At 39.1% G+C, this 22,384-nt stretch overlaps 1 pseudogene; it reads right to left on the minus strand.

Annotated features, from left to right (window-relative positions):
• Nucleotides 1–11,361: 11,361 nt before the first annotated feature.
• LOC146548017 (5S ribosomal RNA) lies at nt 11,362–11,481 on the minus strand (annotated as a pseudogene).
• Nucleotides 11,482–22,384: the final 10,903 nt, after the last annotated feature.

Here is a 22,384-nt window from a genome sequence, read left to right on the forward strand (position 1 = left end):
CAACCACCAAACAGCTAAGACAGTAAATGAGAGCAGGAACACGGATTCTGCACAAAGATGTAAACACACAGCGCGGAGCGCGGATCAGAATCAGTTAGATGTCGCCTTTCTCACAGTCGGGGCTGAAAGCCGACAGCTCGCTGATTCTGATTTGTCGGCGGGTCCGCGCTTTGTGTTCACGCCCTTTTTGCGCTGATCATAAAGCTGTTAGTTTTATCTCTCTCCAAACAACATTGACTGAACCAGCAGCAAACGAAGCAGCAAACTACGCTTCACATAAACATCGTCATGAATTCACTCTGACTTTTGCTGTTTTGCTTCCACCACGATGCACAGCTCTCTCTCTCTGTCTGTCTGTTGTCTTGCTTGTTACACAGAAGTCTACCGTTGTTTACAGGCTGTCAGCTGCTGTTTTACTTACTTCCGAAAAGAAAACCCAATTTCTGCCGTTCAATACTAAACAAATGTAAACTTTTTAAAATTATGCAAAATGCAAAACGCTTAGCCGTGTCTCTAATAAAACCGCAGTAATGTCAGAGGTAACGTTCATATGTTGATTAATGGTTTTCTTTCATTTTTGATGTACTGCAGAATATTTTTATAAAATCCCAGAACAGTAAAACCACCTTCATGTTTTTCTGTGTTTTATCTTCAGCTACTTTGACACAAAGGCATCTGCTGTGACGCTCACACCTGTGATAACGTCTTGTGTGTGTCAGCTTCCTTTTTATAGATACAATAAAATGTACTGTACTGATCTGAATTATAATATTTCTGACTGTCCAAATTTCCCAGATTCAAATCGAATCGAATCGTGGATCGAACTGATTCGGTACCTTGTGAATTGGAAGCGAATCGATTCTAGAAATCAGTGACGATACCCTGCCCTACTCATGAACTCATCAACTGAGAGTTAAAAAAATCATCAAATTTATTTAAATGACTTGTTGTTAATTTCCACTACTTTACATAAAAACTTCTGTCACATGGTAAATGGCCTGTATTTGTATAGCGCTTTTACTAGTCCCCCCTAGGGACCCCAAAGCGCTTTACACACCCAGTCATTCACACACTGGTGGAGGCAGCTACAGTTGTAGCCACAGCTGCCTTGGGGCAGACTGACAGAAGCGAGGCTGCCATATCGCGCCATCGACCCTTCTAGCCAACACCAGTAGGTGAAGTGTCTTGCCCAAGGACACAACAACCGAGACTGTCCGAGCCGGGGCTCGAACCGGCAACTTTCAGATTACAAGGCGAACTCCCAACTCTTGAGCCACGATCACCCCAAATGAGCTGCTATGCAGGCATATTCAAATATTTCTAAGATTATAAGGTCTTACCAGCAAACTCCACAATCTTATTTGTGTCTTCGTGAAAAAAGTCAAGTTTAATCTTGTGAATGTAAAAAATTATTAGGTAAAGCAGCCCCTTCATAATGTCTACATGCTACCAAATGTATGTAAATGATTACAATTTCCTGTTTTAAAAAAATCAAGTAATACTTTTAAAAATTACACAATATTATTGTTCAACATGTCCTCCGTGCCTCTCTGAAAAGTTTCAAAATATTTACTAAAGTAAAAATTAGACTGGTTTTGATATTGAATTTTTGGAAGCTGTTATATTGATATTGATTTTTTATTTTTATTTTATTTTATCATTTAATGATTTTAAAAGTCATCATTAAAAGGAATAAGAAAGTAATGACACATGTTTTTAGTTAGTTTCATTTACTTTAATTATTATTTTTTAAATGATCCTTGGCGCATATATTCCTTTCAGGCACTCTCCAATAACCTGCGGTCTTTACAGTGAAGACACGCAAACATCAACCTGGAACATAACTGTATGAAAATATATGATCCGTATTCGTCTTAGTTCATAGTTACACTGTTTAAAATAGAATATTAAACCAAACAGCGGTAATTACCTGTCCAGCAGAGATTCGCTAGCTCTTGTTTCATTTCAAGCTCAGTTAAATTATTTCTTTCTGCTTTTCCTCATCAGCGATCTTCCGTCTTTTCTTTTCGACTTGTCTCTCAGTCCGCGCTTCCTGCTCAAGTAAGTCAGCCCCCTCCTCTGGCGCGCATGCTCTGCAGCGCATACCCGACGGGGTCTGCGCAGCGCGTGCACCACAGGTGTGGAGAAGTACTGATTAGTGCTCCAGTTTCAACATAAACGCTTCCAGAAAGCGAAACATGCTCCTTTTCAGACTAAAATATCAACGTTTCAAACCATACTCCAGGGTTTTTAGTTCACCGTTTACGAGGTTTAACAAGAAAATAAAAGACAAATCTGAATGTTTGAAAATGATTTGAAAAAATTCTGTAAAGAATGGATCAGAAATACTAAAATTATCCTTTTACTTAAATTTAGTTGCTTTATTCATTTGTTACATAAGTTAAACAAACTTATGTGGGTTTCTATATAAGTCAATAAAGAAACAAGAACAAACTGAGAGGTTCTGGAAGCGTGGAGTTCAGTTTGCAAATTTATCTAATGCAAAAAACATCTATGAATAAAACTTTTTTATTATTATTATTTTTTATTTATTTATTTTTTTAATAAATGAATAAAACTTTGTTGGCCAGCAACTTTTCAAAAAGACAAAAAAGAGAAAAGCTGGTCATAAAAAGAAGCTATTATCTGGGGGGAAATAATCATTTGATCCTCTGCTGAGTTTGTAAGTTTGTTCACTTATATTAAATAATCAGTCTCTAATTTTTTTTTAAAGTATTTTCATTTTGATGTAATGAGACAGAATATCAACCAAAATTGAATAAAAAATGTATTTGCTAAAATAAATGAATTGATTTATATGTCACTGAGTGAAGTAAGTATTTGATCTCAAACACAACTTAGTACTTGGTGGAGAAACCTTTATTGCCCAGCACTGCGGTAATATGTTTCTTGTAGTTGGTCACTGGGTTTGCTCACATCTCAGGAGGGATTTTTTTCCACTCCTCCTTCCACAAACTCTCTAAATTCTTTAGATTTCTTTGCTGCTGTTGTTAAAACATCAAATTAATCTTAAAGGACGTAGGGCTCATAGATGTATGGAGAGAACTAAACCCCAACAAGAAGGATTATACCTTTTTTTCTCACCCTCATTCATTTTATTCTAGATTGGATTATTTTTTTATGTACCAAAAAGATTTTAGCAGGGTGATCAATTGCAGGATAGGAGTGATGGATTTATCAGACCATGCCCCATTGTACCTGGAAGTAGTGCTTGGATACGAAAGAAGAGTTACATCCTGGAGATTAAATACAAGTATTCTAAGCACGATGAAAGAACAAATTAGTCAAGATATAATAGATTATATAGCGGAAAATAATAATGAAGAAGTTTCCCCAAGTATTCTATGGGACGCCCTAAAAGCAGTGATAAGAGGAAAACTCATAGGTTACAGCGCTAATTTAAAAAAGAAGAGAAATGAGCATTTAAGAAAACTCCAGACACAACTACAATATCTTGAAGATGCCCATAAAATAAGCGCAGTTACAAACTTACAATTAGAAATACAAAAGAAGAAAAATGAAATCGATGAAATTTTTTCAAGTGAAATACAAAAAAATATGTTTTTTTTAAAACAAAGATACTATGAGGTAGGAGGCAAATCTGCTAAATTACTGGCTTATAAATTAAAAAAACAACAATTAGAAAATACAATATATAAAATAAAGGACCCTCAAACAAATAACATTGTGTATAAACTTGAAGATATACAGTCAGCCTTCCTAAAATTCTACAAAGAACTATATACACAACCTAGAGTGGATATTAAAGGTATGATATCTTTTTTAGATTCATTCGACTTACCAAAGTTGAATGAAAAACAGAATATAACCCTAATCAAGGACATATCTGAATTTGAAATTAAAAAAGCTATTACAAAATTGAAACCGAATAAATGCCCAGGCCCAGATGGATTCCCATCAGACTGGTATAAAGAAATGAAAGAGGTACTGACTCCTTTGATGAGAACATCATTCAACTATATTTTAAAGACGGGAGTAATTCCCCCATCTTGGAATGAGGCTTCTATCTCTATAATAGCTAAAGAAGGAAAGGACAGGCTTGACTGTGGAAATTACCGCCCCATTAGTGTTCTTAACCAGGACTTTAAGATATTTACATACATTCTTGCCAAAAGAATTGAAAATATTCTTGTTCAGATAATTAGTTTGGATCAGACTGGTTTTATTAAGCAGAGACAAACGCAAGATAATGTTCGCCGAACACTACACGTTATTGATTATGTTAGGAAAAATAAAATTCAGATGGTCCTTATGAGCTTAGATGCAGAAAAGGCCTTCGATCGGGTTAATTGGGAATTTTTATACAAAGTCATGGATAAATTCGGATTCCATCAATCGTTTATCAGGATTATACAAGCATTATATAAATCACCAAAGGCAAGAATCAAAGTTAACGGGGCGCTTTCAAATGTTTTTAACCTACAGAGAGGGACACGTCAGGGTTGTCCTCTAAGCCCCTCACTCTTTGCTCTCTTCATAGAGGCCCTGAGTCAAAGTGTAATACAAAGCAATACTATTACTGGAGTCAAGATTAGGGGTCGAGAGCATAAGATTTCCTTGTTTGCTGACGATATTTTGATTTATTTGACAAATCCAAACACTACTTTCCCCAAGCTATTGTCACTTCTGGAGATCTTTAGTTCAATATCAGGTTATAAACTAAATATATCGAAGACTCAGATATTAACTTTTAACTATGAGCCCAATTATGAAATTAAGGCTAAAGCCAATTTGAAATGGGAAACGGAGCAGATGAAGTATCTTGGAGTAAATATTACTAAAGATCTGTCTAAGATATACAATGCAAACTTTAATCCTTTAAGTTATAAAATAAATGAGGATATTAAAAGATGGAATTTATTACCATTTTTAAATTTTGAATCACGTATAGATACAGTTAAAATGAATATCTTGCCCAGGATGCTCTACCTATTCCAAACACTCCCTGTAGAAATAACTGACAAACAATTTCGGGAATGGGATAAAATAATCTCTAGGTTTATATGGCAGGGGAAAAAACCACGGATTAAGTACCAAACTATTCAGTTGGCTAAAGACAAAGGAGGGTTGGGGTTCCCATATTTGAAAGACTATTATATTTCTGCTCAATTGAGGACATTAGTGTGTTGGTGTAATGTAGATTATCAAGCGAGATGGAAAGAACTAGAAACAGTGACCTTAAAAGATTCTCCAATTCAGGCAATTCTAGGGGATGTGACACTTATTAAAAAACAAATTCATCAAGGAAACCAATGGATTAACCTACCTTTAAAACTCTGGTTACAATTTCTTAATAAGAATGATTGGATTGAAGAGGTTAGGATTTTAAGATGGTGCGCTTTTGACAGTGATTTTTTACCTAATGAATTAGACGTAAGATATAAAAAATGGTCTGGACAAGGTTTAACGGCATATTGTACGTTTTACGATAAGGGAATTCTTAGGGACTTCCAATCAATAAAAGATCAATACCAGTTAAGTAAAACGGACTTTTTTAGGTTCTTACAAATTAGGCATCATCTATATAATTTTATACCTAAGAGAACAGATCTTTTTTCTTTACCTGTTCTGAGTATATTTGTCAAGGCTTATCAGGCTGACACAGGCCTTAAGGTGATTTCAAGATTGTACAAGGGTATAAGAGGTTAAGAAGTGGAATACTACCTACATCAAAAAAAATGGGAAAATGAAACAAATATAGCAATATCAGATAACATTTGGTATGAGCAGTGCGCTTTTCAGTGGAGAATTTCTAGTTCTAATACATGGAGATGTTACGGTTGGAAGAGTATCTGTAGGTTTTTTATTACCCCTGCACAAAGTAAACATTATTTTAATCACTCTAATTGCTGGAGAAATTGTGGGGCCCAAGGAGTAAAACATTTTCATCTGTTCTGGTCTTGCCCAAGGATCAACATTTTTTGGGTATTGATCCACTCTGAGTTGCAGATTATTTTTGGTATGCAGCTTCCCTTCAATTGGGACGAACTTTTGTTTGGATATTTATACTCAGTAAATGTAGATAAAATGTCTAAGCAGTTGTATGGTATCCTGAGTTTGGCTGCCCGTAAAATTATTACCAAGAAATGGCTTAGTGTGAAAATTCCATCACTGGGTGATTGGCATGAGACTGTACATGGGATGTTTAAAATGGAAAGAATTACCTTCATTAAAAGACTCCAGTTTGATATATTTAGTGAAATTTGGGGTAAATGGAAACACTACATCCGGTTAAGGAGACCCGATCTTGTTTGAATCTCTGTAACTATATATGCCACATTTCTGAATCGTTATGTGTTTATATGTATATGTTAGTATGTATGAGACTACAAGTGAACACATATGTAAGTAGGTATGTGTATGTATGCTTAAGAATATGGGTGTGTGAGTGAATATGTGTGTGCGAGTACATACACACTAGAGGGTACACCCGTCTGTTTTTCTTATTTTTATTTATTTATTTATTTTATTATTTACGTCTGTTCTTGATTATATGTTTATTTTGGATTATTTGTGTTTATATAGGTTGTTTAATAAAAAGAGAATAACAAAAAAACAAAAAAAAAGATTTCTTTGCTGCTGTTTGGTAACTTTAAGCTTCAGCTCCCTCCACAGATTTTCTTCAGGACTGAGGTTTGGAGACTGCCTTAGCTCCACTCCATGTCCTTGTGCTTCTTCTTTAGCCACACCTTTGTTGCATCAGTGGTATGTTTTAGGCCATTGTCATGCTGGAAGACCCATCGATGACACATCTTCAGTCTTTTGCCTGAGAGAAAGTGGTTCTTGTCCAAGATTTTGCAGTACATGGCTCCATCTACTGGCCGCCTCAGTGTGGTGAAGTCGTCTTGTATCCTTGGCAGAAAAACAGCCCCACAGTATAATGTTTCCACTTCTGTGCTTGACAGTGGGGATGATGTTCTGTGGGTTACACTCAGCATTTCTCTTCCTCCAAACAAAGTGGGCTCAGTTCATGCCACAGAACACTTGTTGGGTTGTCGAGGATCAAAAACTTACTTCACTCAATTATATGCAAATCAGTGAAAAGAAATCATGTATTGTGTTTTTTTCTGTTGGTGTTCATGTCTCTCTCCAGTAAAATAAAACATCCACAAAAGTTAGAGACTGTTTATTTCTTCATAAGGGAACAAATTTACAAATTCAGCAGGGGATCAAATACTTACTTCTGCCACTACAGTGATGACGCTTTTGTTGCATTAAATTCTTGATCTGGAAAATGTTCCTGTTTTTCTCTCTCCAGGAAACAATGAGGATCATGTTTACCTGTTTGCTGCTTGTGCTGCCCTTTGTTACTGGACTCTCAAAACCAGCCAATCTTCAACCCAACCGAATTGAGAAGCGACTGAATGAAACAAATTATGAAAAGTTTAGACGACAGCATGTAGATGCCAAGATGAGCGTGAAAAAATGTGATACAGAAATGAAAAAAAAAGAAAATATATGCTGATCGAAACAAATGTAAGGATGTTAACACATTCATCCTCAGTGATTACAAACAGGTCAAAGCCATTTGTAACGGTCAAGGAAGATATGATCAGACGAATGGCACGACAAAGAGTGTAGCAAAGTTTCGCATTGTTAGATGTGACCTAAAGAACAATGGAGCCAGGAAACCCAAATGTCAGTATAAAGGCACACTTCTCACTAACAGAATAGTTGTGGTCACATGTGAAGGAAAGTTACCTGTGCACTATTATGGTGATGAAATGACCTTTGAATCCAATAATGCAACTATAGGAAAAATCCCCATGTGCTCTACTTCTGTACCCACAAATATACATTTCTGAGATAACAAAAGAGCAACATTTATCATCAGCTCTAACTAAACGTCGCTGGAAACGTCTTCTTCATTATAAGTTTTTATTTGAGTCTGTCTTAGCAATAAGTATATACATTTTTTAACATGTGATCAACCTGTATTTCTTCACATGTTACATGAAATAACATAAAACTATTATTTCCTTCTGATGAGGGAAATTTATATTCATCCCACCAATACCGACATATTAATTGTACTGACTGTAGGATGCTGTGTAGAAACAATCTCTTAGATCCAGCTTGCTTCTAATAAAATATTTTTTATCTGATCACAGGATAAGCATATAATAAATGTCACTTTTTGGTGTTTGTTGGTTTTTATATATTTATTTTTTAACATTTGGAGCATCACCAGTTACAAGACTCACAAGCTGACAAGTTCTTATTCAGCGCCCTGTCTCTTGTTTCTTTTGTTTTTAATGTCATCCAATTTTTTTGTTTTCATTTTGGCATGCGATTCATTTCTAAGACTTTTCTAAACGTCTAAACGTCGTTGCCATAACGGAGGGGGCTTGAGCATTTGCCCCTTTCCTCTTGGACGTCCCAAGAGCCCTGTTCTTGAGGCATTACTATTTTTTAATCTGTGTACATGTGCTGTCTGTGCCCCTCAACAATAACATTTAACTATTAACCCCAATTTTGCTAAATAAAAGGATCTGGCTTCCACTAGTCACATGATGCCCATTAACTAATTCTCGACTTTGACGGCAGAGGGCATTGGTTACGAGATCACAAAGAACATGCACATTTTTTGCCGCCTGGGTGGTGCGGAGCTGTAAGCGAAACACACAAAGTAATTGGGAGATGCAGACTGGTGCAACAAAAACCAGTAAGTAGGTGTAGAGCGTACACTGTAGTCTATAGCAGCGGTCCCCAACCCCCGGGCCACGGACCGGTACCAGGCCTTGAGTCGTTTGGTACCGGGTCAAGAGAGTTGAAGCTCGTACCGCACAGAAAAAATAAATAACTTACATTATTTCCGTTTTATTTATTATCCGACTCTGAACAGTGTTTTATTTGGAAAAAGACTGAATTCTCTCAGTTACTTCAGTCTATGACTGACTCTTGACGCATGTCAAGATACATTAGTTAATATTAAACCCACAAACTAGCAAAATTAGTAAAAAACAGATGTCTTTGGAGGGTTTCTTTGCAAAGGAAAAAAGGCCCAGTGAGGAGACAGAAGAAGAGTCTATGACAACTACTAAGAAAAAGAAAGCTGCATTTAACAGACAACAAGTGGATATATTGCAACAAGTGATTCCCATGCACCAAGCCCGCTCTGCATAATATATGTGGAGACCAGCTCTCCAATGAGGCAATGAAGCCTTCAAAACTGCTTCGTCACTTGGAGACATTAAAAAACAAGCCTTTGGACTAGTTTAAAAGAAAAAAGCAGGAACAACAGGGACAGAAGCCATTACTGAGGGCCTCCACAACAACAAATACAAGTGCACTGAGAGCATCATACTTGGTGGCTAACCATATTGCTAAGGCTAAAAAGTCATTCACTATTGGTGAAGAATCGATCCTTCCTGCCACTAAAGACATTTGCTGTGAACTTTTCCCCTTAATATTGGTATGATCCCAGCTCAGGCACTGAGCGAGGGGGCGGGGCAGCTGCTGCCTGCGAGTGCGCTGTTGGAGAAGCGCAGCGAGGCAGACAGAGAACTGAAGTTTGACCAGGTTCCAAAGGAAATCATTCGTACTGTACAAATAATGTAAATATGACGGTGCATCACAAAAGATTGATATCAAACTGATCACTTGACCCATATTATGTTACTTGCTCTTCAAGTGAATCAACAAAAGGTGAAATGAAAAGCCGAACAACAACAATGCTGTTTCTTTAGAGAGTCTCAGCTTACATGTGTGTTTATTTCATATTTTCAGTTGTTTCCCTCCACGGCTAAATAAATCGGTTTCAGTTATGCACTGATATACAAGAATGGACATAAGGAGCTTCTTTCAAAGAAAAACTCTGGTAGATGTTATTTTATATATTATGCTTTGTATGTTGTTCAGTATATTTCTATGCAAAACAAAAGGAATTTCAATACACAGCAGTACATTCACAGTTGAAACCAGATATTTACATACACTTTATGGAAAACACAAGAACATTTTTTTACTGTACAACATCAATTTAGAGTAAACTTGTTTTGTTTTGCATAAATAAATATTGAAATATATTTTGAATTAGTTAAAGAGAGAGAGCTGTCTCTTTTTTATCACTTTCACCAAATTTAGGAGCACATATACACTAAGTTTATTGTTAATTAATAAGAAAACTCCAGACGATTCCATTCTGAGCTGAAGAAGCTTCTGATAGGTTGGTGGCACACCTGTGGATGCATATAAGGCAAAACACAGAGCCTGTTTCTTTGACATGGGAAAATCAAGAGATGTCAACCAAAACACCTGGAAAAGAACTGTGGAGCTCCATAAGTGTGGCTCAGTTTGAATACAATTTGGTGCCATTTACAATTAAGAAATACAGACAGTTTCTCTCTTTACTCTTAAAGTTAACAAATATGTTTTTTATATTTATCAACATAAAAAATAAACATTTAGTCTGATTTGATGTTACAATTAAAAAAGTGTTTTTGTTTTTATCTGAAGAGTTTGTAAATATCTGGTTTCAACTGTATATTTGATGATGTTGGTGTTTGGTTTGATTGTCAGCACAAAGAGGGAGAGAGAGAGGACAGAACAGAGATGAACAAGAGCAGGTGAGACACACATGTTAGTCAAATGGTTGTTTACCAAAAGTATCAGCGTATCATAGGTCCTCATGTATCTCGTACCTAGTGTTTCTTTTTAGGTTTGTTATTTTTCAAATTCTATATTTATTAAGTTTTGCAGGCTTGTTTGCACAACAAGGCTGAATAATTATCTAAACTTTTCTGAATCTAAATAGTGGACTTTGGTAGAATTAAAAAATAAGTGTAGTGCAGGTCTATGATGATTTTTAGTGCTACTATCATCTAGCTCTGATTCTGGTTCTGTCTTGGTTAAATCCTAAGTAGTCCTGCTTCTGAACTGTTGTAGTCCTGTTTTAATTCCGGATCAGTTCTGGGTCTGGTTGAATTGGGGTTTAGTCCTCGTGTCTTGATACAGCCCCGACTTTGTTCTGCCTTGCTGCTTAATTAAAAAACTACTTTAAGGTGTCCTGCACATGTGATATATTTTTCCCTATATGAATATGAACTCAAAACAGAGCCAATTAATCTTTCAGTCATTTCTTCCCCCCCACCCCCCAAGTCCCAGATGCATACTACCCTTTAGGGCTAAGCCCCGGGTGTATCAAATGTCTGCCTCTGCTCTGCTCTACAACAGAATCACAAAGGTGTCTCCAATAAGCTGCAGAGATGATTGTTGTTTTAATTTTTTAACGGTACACAAGCAAAAAATTAGAAGAGAGGTCATGAAGTTTCTTACTAAACAGTAGCGCCCTCTGCAGTTTGTGTGTGGAAGTGCAAAAGCTTACAGCACCTGGTATTCCCAGGCGGTCTCCCATCCAAGTACTGACCAGGCCCGACCCTGCTTAGCTTCCGAGATCAGACGAGATCGGGCGCGTTCAGGGTGGTATGGCATATACACCTCCAAAAGGGAGAAATAATCAGAATAAGGCGTAATCATTGTCTTGATAATAATGACCATAGGCCTACCTTTAGTTCAGCACACTCAGTGTTGCATAAAGACATGCGAACATGCAATCATCCATTCTGGAGCCTACTTTTAAAAAGAGCGAGCTGTTTATTCTGGCTGAGTAGCAAACAGAACCAACCATGAAAACCTAAACTGGGAAAACACTCGGAAACCTTGAACACTGGGAATATGGAGACACAGGGGGTAGGTGAACAGGCACTCTGACAAAGGACAGAGGAAAACAGATACAGTATATACACTGAGGGGTGATCCGGGAGTGGACAAACATGGGAACACAGACTAGGATTATCAAAATAAGACAAGAAGTAGCACGAACACAGAGACTGAGATAAGGACACATGAGCTTGACACTAGGATGGAAATAAACAAACATGGGAACACACGACGGACTGAGGAGACAAGGACAACACACAAAGAGAGGGACACTGGAAACAGGTAGGAGGAGACAAAACCCAGAGACAGCACTAAGACACAAAGAGAGGGAGACACAAGACGGGCTGGGGACACTAAGGGGACGCCGAGGACAGAACACAGAGACGAACTCTATGACAGACATTACGTGACAACAAGACTGACATCCACAGGAGACACAGAAAAAACAATAATCAGAAAATTCACGAATGCAGGAAAAGTAAACTAGGAAACTTCAGTCAGTATAAGAACACAACAATAATGATGAAGCAACATTCAAAAGTCCACCAACACAAAACACTGGGACAAAGACCCAGAACCATGACACACAGACACTGACAGTGTTCTTGTTAATGCTCTGCCTCCTCTGGATCTTATTTAGTTAGCTAAAGTGGACTGCAGTCTTTCATTTATTGATATCATTAATAGTTTACCCATATTAGACTCTTTAGTCCACCTGAATCAAACATAACAACATGTTACAAGCTGTTTTGCTGCTTCCAGTGTCTCAGATCTCATGCAAACAAGTGGCTGGCTCAGTGAATGTTAATTTAGCACATGTTATATAGAATAGAATAGAATAGAATAGAATAGAATTCAACTTTATTGTCATTGCACATGCACAGGTACAGGGCAACGAAATGCAGTTTGCATCCATCCAGAAGTGCTTTAGTGATATAGATATATTACAATATATATTAACAATAGTATAGATATGTAAGTATATTACAGAAATGGGTCTATTATGGTATGTTATAATGTACACGGTATGAAGTATGTTGTGAATATTCTATAACTATAAGTATGTACAGGCTGTAGTGAGTACAAGCTATGTACAGGCTATGAACAGGATATAAATATGAAAAACTATACAGAATATGAAATAAATAACTTTACAGAAATCTGAGATATACAGCTATACAGAAATGGGAACTATGCAAGTTGTAAACAGTTGTAGGGTTAAAGATTATCGAATGTACAGAATGATTATTTACACAGAGCTATACAGTAGTGCAGTTAAGATAAGTGAGGGTGTAGATAGTTTCTACAGAGGCTATATAAAGTGCTAGTGGTTGTGAGTGGTGGTTCAGTCCATGTTATTATTGTGTGTTTGAGGGTACAGTTGTCCATTGTGGGTGTGTGTATGTTCAGTCCATGAGTTTAACGTGGGGTCAGATGTCAGGAGGCAGAGTTCAGGAGTCTGACAGCTGTGGGGAAGAAGCTGTTCCGGTACCTGGTGGTCTTAGTCCGGAGGCTCCTGTAGCGCCTCCCAGAGGGCAGGAGGGTGAAGAGTCCATGTGATGGGTGACTGGGGTCTTTGATGATTTTCCCAGCCCTTTTCAGACACCGCTTCCTGTAGATGTCTTTTATGGCAGGAAGTGGTGCTCCGGCGATGCGCTGGGCAGTTTTCACGACCCTCTGCAACGCCTTCCGGTCCGAGGCAGAGCAGTTCCCGTACCAGACTGTTATACAGTTGGTCAGGATGCTCTCGATGGTGCAGCGATAGAAGTTCACCAGGATGTCTGAGGACAGGTGGTTCTTCCTCAGAGTCCTCAAGAAGAAGAGGCGCTGATGAGCCTTCTTGACCAGCTTGGAGCAGTTGGTCGTCCAGGTGAGATCCTCGGAGATGTGGACTCCCAGGAACTTGAAGCTGCTCACACGCTCCACAGCCGTCCCCTTAATGTGGATGGGTGGATGTGGGTCAGCATTCCTCCTGTAGTCCACGATGAGCTCCTTGGTCTTCTCGGTGTTAAGCAGCAGGTTGTTTCTGTCGCACCACTCAGCCAGACGATCCACTTCCTCCCTGTAGGCGGCCTCATCGTTGTCACTGATGAGGCCAATCACCGTGGTGTCATCTGCAAACTTAATGATGGTGTTGGAACCATCAGCAGGTCTGCAGTCGTGGGTGAAGAGGGAGTAGAGGAAAGGGCTCATCACACAGCCTTGTGGTACACCGGTGTTCATTGTGATGGTAGATGAGCAGTGGTTATCCAGCCGGACATGTTGGGGGCGGTTGGTCAGGAAGTCCAGTAACCATTTGCAGATGAGGGAACTGATGCCCAGGTCTGTCAGTTTCTTGATGAGTTGTGAGGGGTGGATTGTATTGAATGCTGAACTGAAGTCTATAAACAGCATTCTGGCGTAGGTGTTGTTGTTGTCCAGGTGTGAGAGGACAGAGTGCAGTGCGATGGAGACTGCATCGTCTGTGCTCCTGTTCTGGCGGTATGCGAATTGGTGGGGGTCCAGGGTGGGGGGGAGACAGGATTTGAAGTGTGCTAGGACCAGCTGCTCTAAGCACTTAGTGATGATGGGGGTGAGTGCTACTGGGCGGTAGTCATTGAGGCAAGATGGGTTGGAGTTTTTGGGTATCGGGACGATGGAGGTGGATTTGAAGCAGGCCGGTACCACAGCGTGGGCCAAGGACAGATTGAATATGTCTGTGAGCACTCCTGCAAGCTCCCCAGAACACGCTCTGAGAACACGCCCGGGGATGCCATCGGGACCTGCAGCCTTGTGGACATTGATCCTGCTCAGCACCGCTCCTACATCGGTGGGGGAGAGAGTCAGAGGTTGGTGGTCTGGCGTCATGTCTGCTTTGGTTGTGGTTGTGGGGTTCCCTCGCTCAAAACGAGCATAAAAGTTGTTGAGCTCGTTGAGGAAGGAGACATCAGAGGATGCGGGGGAGGGTTTGGTGGTCCTGTAGTCTGTAATGGTCTGGAGTCCTTGCCACATGCGTCGGGGGTTGGAGTTGGAGAAGTGTTCTTCTACCTTCTTTTTATAATGGTGTTTGGCTTTTTTGATGCCCTTCTTTAGATTAGCCCTGGCTGTGCTGTAGGCGTGTGCATCTCCTGACCTAAAGGCGGTGTTGCGGGCCTTCAGGAGGAGACGAACATCCCGGTTCATCCAAGGCTTCTGGTTGGGGTACATGGTGATCCGTTTCTGGGTGGTGACCAGAAACGGCTCCAGCCAGGTTGGAATACACATGGTCTAAAGTCTTGTCTCCTCTGGTGTGGCAGGAGACATGTTGGTGGAATCTGGGGAGGACTGTCTTTAAGTTGGTGTGGTTGAAGTCGCCAGCAACAATAAAAGCAGCCTCGGGGTGTTTATTCTGGTGTTTGTTAATGGCTGCAGAAAGTTCTTTCATGGTCCGATATATCTCTGTTCAGATATTATGTTGTACTCATTTTTTTCCTCTATTCAAATAAGAGCAGTTATTGTTCATTTAATCAAACGCTGCTCAATCATCCATGTAACGAAAACTTTGATTCTCTTCATCTGGATGTAACGTTTTCAGAATCAACTTTTTTGGGAGCTGCAAAGCAGTTTCAGCTCAGAGCACCGTTCATGTTAACTTTTGCACCACTTATTGAAGCTGCATCATCATTTCCATCGAAGCTGTGTGTTGACACAGCTTCTTCTGTCATTGCATCCTCTTGTTTTTTTCTTGCTCTTGGCCTTTGTCTTTGAGCCAGAGAGATGGAGGTCCATGGCGTCATGTAAAACTACTTTGAAATTCTGACCATTTGATAATAAATTGTGAAAATGTATAATTTGAACATATTTGTTTTCACTCAGCACTACAAGCTGTATGTTCTTGCTTTTGAGCCCCGCACTCCCTCCTTTTTCCAATTCGTTTACTTCTCATTAGCACTCAGGGATCTGCACAGCTCAGGAGTCGCTGGCTGTCCCCTCTGTGACCTTCCCCAAACTGCAGCTTAAATTCATGCTCAAGCCATCTGCCATTATCTACTAAAAATGCTATCAAACCTAAAAAAAGGATGCGGTCTCAGCTGGTGAAATTGCATTATACACCGCTTTGAGGCAACTGTAGATAATTCATTTATCATTATTCAACATTGACAAATAGTAGTTGACTAATATCAGGAGCCAAAAGGAAACAAAAACAACAACAACCCCAAACTAAACTAATATTTCAGATGCCGGAAAAAAATGATTACAGTTGTTCAAATTTGCTGTCACCGAGTTAGGTGTGATACATGTACATCAATCTTACATGTAAAAAGTAGAAAACTGAAAGTAAATCTGAAATATAAAAATGAACTGGTTCTTATATAAAACCTTTCTACTCTCTACAACTTGCCTCATTCACCCAATCACTTCTTTTTTTTCTCTGTAAGTGCTTTCTATCTAACATTAATACACATTCATCCTCCCGATGGATGCATCGGAGAGCAACTTGGGGTTTGCATCTTGCCCAAGGATATTTGGCATGCAGGCTGGAGCAGAGGGGGATTGAACCAGTAACTTTCTGATTAGTAGGTTTCCTACCTGAGCTACAGACACCCCAATTTGTGGTGCTTTGGAAACAACACGTTCTCATCCCAACAGGTAACGATGCTATGTGACAAGTCATCAGTATGCGTTTGGAGGCATGAGAGCCGTTTGGAATGAATCTATACATGTAAATGTGTTTTTTGTTCTAATCATGAATCGCTTTGAAAAACACTACCTGATAGGGTTAAGGTTAAAGTTATGGATAGAGTTAATGTTAGGAGCCTCTGCTCCAAGTGTGTGTTACTGCTGCGAGCAGCGTTCGGTTGTTTTCAAATGGGAATCTGGAGCATCTCATAAGGATGCGGAAAGATACCTTTCACGTTACTATGAGATGCCTCAGGCCATGACAAACTTTTGGTATGTTATAAGAACTGAGGGCAGCTGTATTTGGGCCTTTATTGGCTACAGAGATTCATTAGAGGTAAGGGTAAGGAAATGTGGCTTCCAGTAATTGTCCTGAACATACACCTGAGAAAACTTCAAAATCAGAAAAAAAAGCATCAAAGTAATCTTAAAATGTGTAATGTGCTTGTTACTCTGCTACAACTGGGATCATGTACCGCATAAAAAGACTAGATAGTCTATGTGATGTGGATGCTAGAGCGAAAGCCATGGTTGATATTTGACCTTGTAGTATTTTATAGTTTCCTTCCTGGAGCCAAATAGAGAAACAAATGAAGGCCCCAATTGCAAGACGATGCTAGCATAAAACAAGCAATATAAAGACAACATATTCTGATCAAATAGCGCTGCAGTCATTGTCTTCATACTGGTAGTGATGATGCATTTCTGATAAATGCCTGTAAAAGAAAGACTAACCATATATGGTGCTCAGTGGTGAAACTGCTTTGTAAGTTCCTTACAAACCATTTTATACTGATTAAAAAACCAGAAATGAGAACGCTATATCTGAGCAGAGATAAGCAACAGACAGCTGTGAAAGTAAGATATTCAAATTCACTGAGCCAAAGACGCAGCTACAGAACTCATGACTCAAGAGTTTGCAAAATATATCCTTTCAAGAAACAAAGTTAAAAATGAGCTTATTGTTCATTATGATAGCGAGCGATATTCCACAGGGCATTGACAGATCCAAACCACTTCACACTTCACACACTTTAGAATTAATCCTGAACAGCTCACCACAACATTGTTTTCTCCACGGGATCTGCACACAGGAAAATAAATAATGATGGGACATACTGAACATTTGTGGAGAAATCCAGTACGTTTTTTATGAAGCACGTATCAAGGCTTGCTTATTTAAGAGTGAGTAATGTCTCTGATAAGAAAATTATTAGAGTCTTGCTGTTTCAGAAAGTGGTTTGAGTGCTGGTGTGATTAATGACCATATACAGTGGTCCCTCGTTTATCGCAGGAGTCACTGATAGATGAAATCCATGAAGTAGCCAACTTTATTTTTTACAATTATTATAGATGTTTTAAGGCTGTAAAACCCCTCACTACACACTTTATACACTTTTCCCAGGCAGGCATGAACATTTTCACACTTTTCTCTCTTGTTTGAACACTCTCAAAGTCTTGTAGAAAAATAAGTCCAGTGTTATAGAAGGAAACCAAAGGCACCCGCCGGTGACGATGTTTTGTCGACATTGTTGTGTTTGTTGGGGAGAAAACTTACAAACATACAGTACAGCACGTCAGAGTCACACTGCTAGCGATCGAAGCTTTATGTAAATTTGACCAGCTGAACGCATTCTGTACTGTACAGGAGACACAACACGAGATTGATTGACAATGGTCTAATTGTCTACAGCCAGTCAGGACGCAGAATACAATGCACTTAAAAAAATAAATAAAAAATGCAACAAAAAAGAAAAAATCAGCGAAACAGTGAGGGACCACTGTATGTGCTATTGGATCCCTGCAAAATTCTTCTGCTCATGTTGGAGATTCACCTTTTTCACCTCTTTTTGTGTGTGTGCCAAGCAACTGGGGTACAACAACACCTAATCTATATAATCTAAGCAGAGGTGCATCTATCCAAATCTTTACAGGCTTTCTGTGGGATACCCTTAAACCCCTGCCTACTTAGTACCACGTGAAAGGGTTTTTCTCCAGAGATGGAGAGGTTATTACCAAAAAGAGAAACCGGCTGAGCCAAGGCACAGCGGAAAAAATATTATTTTTAATTAAACTTTATTTTTATAGAACCAAATCACAAAGGTGCTTTATATTGTACGATAAAACCCTACAGTAATACAAGGACAACAGAAGACCCAACAATTATATGAACCCCTATGAGCAAGTAGGGTGACACACAAGCAGGTAGGGATGGCATTCTCAATATCACTTATCAATATGATTCTCTTATTGATTCTTATTGGGTTGTAACTGGCTCCACGTTGAGATCTACAACCATCTCTAAGCAGCATATTAAAGGCATTACATTCATGCAGATGAATTGCATGCTGTGGGTCAAATGTTTGTGCATGTTGGAGGCATCGCCCGTTCTTATAGAGTTCAATACTGGGGAAACATGAACCTAGTCAAAAAAGTAATGCATTACACAGAACAGTGTTCTTAAAAGTATTGCAATGCATTATTTACACATTACATCTGTCATTTTTTACAGTGTGGTATGTTGGAGCAGCAGTTTATCGGCAGCTGAGAGGAAGAGGTTGGATAAACTCATCAGGAAGGCCAGCTCTGTTCTGGGATGCACCCTGGACCCAGTGCAGGTGGTGGGAGACAGAAGGACTCTGGCCAAAATAACATCTCTGATGGACAGAGTCTCCCACCCCATGCATGTAGATGTTGCTGAACTGCAGAGCTCCTTCAGTGACAGACTGCTGCATCCTAGATGCATGAAGGAGCGTTTCCGCAGGTCCTTCCTCCCTGCAGCTGTCAGACTGTACAATCAGAACTGCTCCCAACAAACATAGATGTTTACATCAATGCTGTAACTGCAATAAGTTAGTTAATTAACCAATTCGCACTACAACCTGGTTTGCCTCTTACCTGTAATTATTTTTATTTAATTTAATAACTGTACAGTACTCTCTGTTTATAGTAACCATTGTCCTTAATGTAAATATGTAAGAAAAATTGTGTATGTTTCTGTTCTGTGTCCTGTGTACTGTTTGTTTGTATATTTGTCTTTTTGGCTGCTGTTACAACCAAATTTCCCCTTGTGGGACAATTAAAGGATTATTCTATTTTATTCTACTTTTGTGTTACTCTGTAAAATAGCTGAAACACATTGTCACATTATAACCAGTAACAGTATAAACCTTAGGAAACAGTCCCACACACCAACACAAATCTCGGTCCTAATGAGGACACACATATGAACTTTCTCTTAGTATTTAGGTATGAACACAATGTAACAATGAAAGCCATGCAGCCTTTAAAGCGATCGCCACAGTGATTCTACTTTGGAAACACGAACAGGTAGAAATGGAGGCGTCAAGCCTGATCGTTCAACCTGATTGTTTGGCCTGCAAATATGCAAGAAAACTTTTTTTTTCGTAAAACAGTAGAAAAGCCAGCTATGAGTGACAAACTACATTTGCGTGATGCTGTGGTCATGTTGCATTAAGTTTCTGAAACACAAACAGAGAAGTGATACATTTTCTTAGAACTGGTGCACTGGTGATGTAGGTGATAATTTAAATGATTACATAAGGCGGTGCTGCTGAAATGTATAAAAATGAAAGTGACAAGAACCAAGTGTTCTTTGTTCCAGTTTGACTGACTTGAACGTAACAGCGTGTCTCAGCTACACTCTGCTCATCTCGAGTCTTCGCTCCTCATTTGGTAAGAATGTTTTGTTTGTACAATAAAAATATTTAATTCTCAACAGGCTCATGTTCTACACCTCCAAGGAAGTATAACAACCCTCGCTCCTGCCACACTTTACCTACTTTTACAATCCAGACACGGGCTTAAAAACATGCTGACATTATCTGGGTTCTGTGAGCACACAAATCCTGCATAAGCTACATGCATGTACAGTTTGAGACCAGTCTTTATGTTAGATAATCTTTCATTTTCATTCACACTGACTATCAGATGTTGCCTATTCAGTCATGTATTTGATTTATTGTAATCTTTCGCCAGCTTCAGAGCCTTTCACCTGCTGCTCCACACGACCCACTTGTGCCTGAACCGCTGCAGGTTAACCAACCAACCAACCAACCAACAAACAACCACTCATTCACTCATCAGTGAAGCAAAAATAAGGTAATCTCATGCTGGATGCCTTTTAGTGCAGCAAAGGTCGTGAGGTTCTTGAGTTGAGTTTTATTCGTTTTCAGATGTGCAGTACAGATTTGTTATTACAGACCAAGCCACAATACACGAGGAGATGTGAGGAAAGCTTCCAGCGTTTACATTTATGATGATTTCATGTCCGAGTCGACGTTTAAGTTCTTGCAAATTGTTTCATTGTGTGATGTAAAGATTTCTGGCTGGCGATCAGTTTGTGAAAAGACAAAATCAAAATTCTAATGTGTCTCACTATAAGACATTTAGATTCAACAGCAATTTAAGACTCGGCCCCTTAGTTCCAGTAAAAGATACTCTTAATGCTTCTACACACCAAAACACTTATGATACGTTCATGCTCCATAGTCTGTGGGAACAGTTTGGGGATGGCCCCTTCCTGTTCCAACGTCACTGCACACCAGTGCACAAAACAAGATCCATAAAGACATGGATGAGCGAGTTTGGCCTGCACAGAGTCCTGATCTCAACCTGAAAGAACTGCTCATAAATAGAGCAGAGACTGCAAGTTAATGTGTGAGATCAGTGGCTGACCTCATAAATTCCCCATACACTCCTAAACGCTGTGGAAAGCATTTACAGGGAGGTCGACATCATATGGATTAAAAATAGGATGTAATTCAAGTTTATATGTGTGTGTGAAAGCAGAGGAACAGAATCTTTTGGCAACATAGTGTATGTAACAGTAGAATATGAATGAAGGGGAAGGAGTGTATGAGAAGTCCCTGAGCACCCAAAGACAAAAGCAAAGTAACTAAGCAATCATTCAGCAGCTGATCCGACGCTTCTTGCTGGGCTTGAAGCCAGAATAGGAGCAGGCTCAACAGGAGAGGGCTGGGTGATAGTTGAAGCCTCTGCTTCCTGTTAGATTTGTATTGTTGGATTGTCATTTATGCTTAGAAATATATATTTATATATGCTTAGAAGTATATATTCATTTGTAGATTGAAAGAATGTCTCATCCTAGGAGGTCTGTAACAACTCTGTGTAGCATGAAGAGGGGGGTGCGTTCACTCCTCTTCAGAGAGACACTTGGCTCCAGGCAGGTCTCCCTCATGCATGAGTAACACAAAGAACTTTGCCTACTTGTGTCTTGATTTTTGCTGTGTAGTAAACTGTGGTTTATGCTACAAACCTATCACTTCCCATTCTACTTTAGGAACCACAAGTTAGCATGTAGACTCAAATTTATTACATATTTGTTGCAATAATTTGTGCTTTTTCTGGATAAAATTCTCAATCAGAATATTGTTTCTGTTTTTTCTTCACCAGGTAATAATGAGGATCCTGTTTATCTGTTTGCTGCTCATTGCCACTGAGAGTTCAACGCTTGAAGAAACCCGCTATGGCCAGTTTAGAAGACAGCACATAAACGCCAAGATGACTGCAATGGATTGTGATACGGTTATAAGAAGGAAACAGATCTACAATGTTGACAACAGCTGTAAAGATACCAACACGTTCATCCTTGATAATCCAAGTGAGATCAAAAACATTTGTGTTGAGGGAAAATTTGATGAAACACTTCAAATGACAAAAAGTCACAAGATGTTCAAAGTTGTTAAGTGTGAACTAAAGAAGGAGGGAGCCAGAAAACCCAGATGACAGTATACTGGTAATCTCCTCACTAACAGATATGTTGCAGTTGCTTGTGAAAATAATTTACCTGTACACTTTGCAAGAGACATTCTGGTCTTAGACGGCTAACAACTAGTGTTAAGTATGTTCAGGAAAGCCCCTAATATTATTTTTTCTTTTCTCTTTGGTGGAAGCAAAACTTAGCTGTGAAGACTGTTAACCTGTAGCTAAACACACAATGAATTTGAATCTCTCTAAAACTGCAAAGTAATCACAGAACATCGAACGATTCCTGAAGCTC

This window comes from Mchenga conophoros, linkage group LG23, assembly GCF_057382185.1.
Source record: "Mchenga conophoros isolate Kocher_MC1m ecotype Shallow Benthic linkage group LG23, M_conophoros_male_GT1.1, whole genome shotgun sequence".
NCBI lineage: Eukaryota > Metazoa > Chordata > Actinopteri > Cichliformes > Cichlidae > Mchenga > Mchenga conophoros.